The 4,094-nt window shown below is 36.4% G+C and overlaps 1 non-coding gene across 1 annotated transcript; it reads right to left on the bottom strand.

Annotated features, from left to right (window-relative positions):
• Positions 1 to 2,877: 2,877 nt before the first annotated feature.
• On the bottom strand, positions 2,878 to 2,984 carry LOC121103951. The gene has a single exon (XR_005836257.1). It is a non-coding gene; the product is annotated as a U6 spliceosomal RNA (small nuclear RNA).
• Positions 2,985 to 4,094: the final 1,110 nt, after the last annotated feature.

The raw sequence follows: 4,094 nt of genomic DNA, 5'->3' as shown, positions 1-4,094 counted from the left end.
CTTAATTTTTGTAAATGGTGGGAGATGGCATCTCAGTTTCATATCTAGTTGTCTTTCCACCAAATTTGTTGAAAATATTACTTATTTTCCCCACAAAATCTTGGGACACTAATAAATAATCAATTATGAATTTATGGGTTTAATTCTGAACTCTCCATTCTATTCCATTATATGTCTATCCTCATAATGGTATAATAGTCATGATTACTCCAACTTTGTGGTAACTTTTGAAAATGGAAAATCAATCCTCCAACTCTGCTATTCTTTTTCAACATTGTTTTGCTTACACTACATCACTTGAATTTCCATATGATATTTAGTATAGCTTTTCAATTCCTGCAACAACAAAAGACAGAGTTTTGATAGAAAATGTGTTGAATCAGTAGATGCATTTTGGGGATACTGCCATCTTAAAATGATTAAGTCTTCCAATTCATGGTTATGGGATAGCTTTCTAATTGCTTAGGTCTGGAAAGGGGATTCTTCCCTAGAGCCTCCAGAAATGAATGCAGCCCAACTGTTAACTTTATTTCAGTGAGGCCCATTTTGGACTTCTACAGTATGAAACTGTAAAATAAGAAAAAAATTGTATTGTAAAAGGCACTGTTATAATAATTTGTTTCAGCAGCTATGGAAAGGTAATGTACTTTCTATTCCCAGTTTTCCAAATATTTTTTTTTATCACAAAAAGTTGGATTTTGTCAAATTTTTTTGGCATTTGCTTTGGCATGTGTTTTCTGAACCTTTATTCTATTAATAAAGTGAATTAGATCATTGGTTCTCATATTTTGAACCAACTTTGCACTCCTGGAATAAATTCTACTTGAACATGGTCTATAATCCCTTTTTATATGTTGCTGCCTTCACTTTTCTAGTATTTTGTGTAGGATTTTCTAAAAATCCTTATACTGTCATTTATGTTTCTCCATTTAGGTAACCACCACTCTTCCTTCCTTCTTGCAGATTATGGTCTAATTTCCCTTTCATTTCATCCTGGGGGACTTCCTATAATGTATTTTGTAGGGCTGATCTACTAGCCATAAATTCTCTAGGTGTTTATTTGTCAATGTATTAATTTCACCCACTGTTTTGAAGTGTAGTTTTGTTGGATATAGAATTCTTGGTTGACTTTCTTTCTTTTCCATCACCATTTTTAGTATGTTATCCCACTGCCTTCTGACCACCATGGTTTTTGAAGAGTAAACAGCTTTTAATCAGATTGAGGACCTTCATATGTGAGGTTATGTGACAGATTCTCTCTAGATGCTCTCAAGATGTGTCCATGTATGCACCTCTTTTGGTTTATCTTACTTGGAATTTGTTGGGTGTTTCTTGGATGTTTGGATTAGTGTTTTCATTGTATTTGAAACTTTTTCAGCCATTATCTTTTTCATTATTATTTGTTGCCCTTTTCTTCATCTCTTCTTTTGGAATGTCCATTATGTATATCTCAATACACCTGAGGGTGTCTCAGAGGTTTCTGAGACTTATTTCAATTTTCTTCATTCTTTTTTCTCTCTGTTGTTCAGACCAGATTATCTCAATTGATCTATTTTCAAGTTGGCTAATAATTTCTTCTGACCACTCAAAAAACCTATTGATCATCTACAGTTAGTATTTTTAAGACATTTTTAAAAGAGTTTTAGGTTCACAGGAAAATTGGGTGCAATGTACAGATATTTCTCATATACCTCCTGCCCCTACACATGTATAGACTCTCCCATTATCAAGTCCCCCACCAGAGTGGTACATTTGTTACAACTAATGGACCTATATTGACAGACCATTATCACCCAAAGTCCGTGGTTTATCTTAATTTCACTCCTGCTGTTGGACATTCTATGAGTTTTTACAAATGTATAATGATATGTAGCCATCATTTTAGTATCATACAGAGTATTTTCACTGTCCTAAAAATCCTCTGTGCTCTGTGTATTCATCCCCCACCCCTGGCAACCACTGAAGTTTTTACTGTCTTCATAGTTTTGCCATTTGCAGAATGTCATATAGTTGAAATTATACAGTATGTAGCCTTCCTTAGGTAGGGCAGGATGGCTCTAGGAGGCTGGAGTTAAGCATTTCCCTTCTGTCATATGCAAGTCTGAAACTGACTGGATTAGGTATTTCTCTTCCTTCAGGTCAGTTAAGCTCTGGTTAAATAGTTTCTCCTGAAGGCAAGCGTTATTAAAAAGAACAATATGTCTCTGGCAAATATCAAAAGGGTTACTTTTCCATTCCCCTGCCAAAAGCAGGAAGGCAATTTTCTGTGATGTTTATTGTGGGAAACTGGTAAAGCTCCTGAAGGTAAATCCCACAAAATTTGGGGGGTGGAGTGTCACACTGAGCCTCTAACAATTACGGGTCAACTTTTCCTACCCCTGTACTGGTTCCTGTGATAGTTTCCCCTCCTGAGTCTCTACTCTGGTGAGCTTTGACTCCCAGTATTTGTCTACATTTCTTTGATCTTTGGAATTACAGTTTTCCTTGTGTCCTTACCTCTTTTAAGGATCCTAGGAGAACTGTTCATTTTTTTTTTCTCACTGGATGTTAGGACAGAATGGTGACTTCCAAGCTCCTTACACATAGAACCCCATATTTAATATTCTTTTATTATTTTTCCACTCCAGAAATTCTAAATTTTATTCACTTTCCTGTGATTTTTATCTCTTCTTTAATAGTCTCTTTTGGTGAAACACATTCTCATACTTCCCTTTAGTTCTTTAAACATTTTTTTTTCAGTTCTTTGAACAGAGTTGAAATAGCTGATTTAAACTTTTTCCATTAAGTCCAACACATGGGCTTTAGAGACAATTGTTGGCTTTTATTTTTTCTTCCTAGAGCATGGACCATTCATTCTTTTTTTGTACATCTAGTTTCTGTTTTATGGAATGCTTCATGAATTTGCAGGTCATCCTTATGCAGGGGCCATGCTAATCTTCTCTTTATCATTCCAATTTTAGTATTTGTGCAGCCAAAGCAAGTACTAGTATTTTTCTAGTTAAACTAGGCATTTAAACTAATATACTATGGCAGTTCTGAAAATTAGATTGTACTCCATCCCCAAAGTTTGTTTTTATGGCTATTTGTTAGTATTTTGCATGTTTAGTGACTTTTCTGAACTTATTCAAGACAGCTCATAGTCTTTGTCACATGTGGCCACTGAAGTCTTTCTTCAGCATCTTAGACGCCAGCTAATGATTACACAGAGATTTCCTTAAATTCCTGGAACCAATAAATCTTTCAGGCTTTCCTAAGGGGCTGTGTGTGCGGGTTGGTGATACCAAAACCCAGCAAGGTACTGTATAACTCTTATCTTCACTTCCTGTGGTGGCAAAAATCTTAAGTTCAGCCTGAGGTTAGAGACTAGAATATCCTCAGGACTCTCCTATACTGTGTACAATTCTGGGTACATACAAAGCTCTATGCATGTGCATGGCCTTTTTGACTCTGAAAAAGATATTGTGGCTTTTCAAAGCATCACGCATACATCTTGTTTCCTGGATTTTACTTTCAAGCTTTTAGATTAGCCTATTGTTTTCTTCAACTTTTAGCTTCTACTACAGGCAACTACAATGTTAAATAATTGCCTTTTATTGTTTTTGAGACTCATCCCCATAAAAGGCTGTTAATAATATGTGAACTCTGAATCAGGTTAAAAAAAAAAAGACAGCATTAAGAGTAAGGTCTTCCATGGACCAACCAGACAGGGAAAATAATGACAATCCTCTGGGAATGAGGTTTTGAGGGAGCTCCAAGCTTACTCTTGCCCCCAGGTTGCTGGTTTCGAGTTACCTCAGAAAAAGGAGTGGAGGGTCATTGTAGTTACCAAGATTCAGTCACTGTTTCTTTAATGATTTATTTATGAGAGAGAGAGAGCACGCACACAGACGAGAGGGCAGAGTGAGAGGGAGAGAGAATCTCAAGCAGACTCCATGCTAAGCATGGAGCCTGGCGCGGAACTCAATCTTGTGACCCGGAGATCTTGACCTGAGCCAAAACCACAAGCCCAGTCATTGTTTTTTTCAATAAACACTACCTGGATTGCTGAAGGCCTTTGCTTCATTTCCAGAGTTTGGAAAAAAATTGATGTTGAG

The sequence above is a fragment of the Ursus maritimus genome (genome assembly GCF_017311325.1).
Source record: "Ursus maritimus isolate PB19 chromosome X unlocalized genomic scaffold, ASM1731132v1 scaffold_X1, whole genome shotgun sequence".
Classification (NCBI taxonomy): domain Eukaryota; kingdom Metazoa; phylum Chordata; class Mammalia; order Carnivora; family Ursidae; genus Ursus; species Ursus maritimus.
The sequence above is the reverse complement of the archived record's forward strand: the minus strand, read 5'-3'. Positions and strand labels throughout refer to the sequence as shown.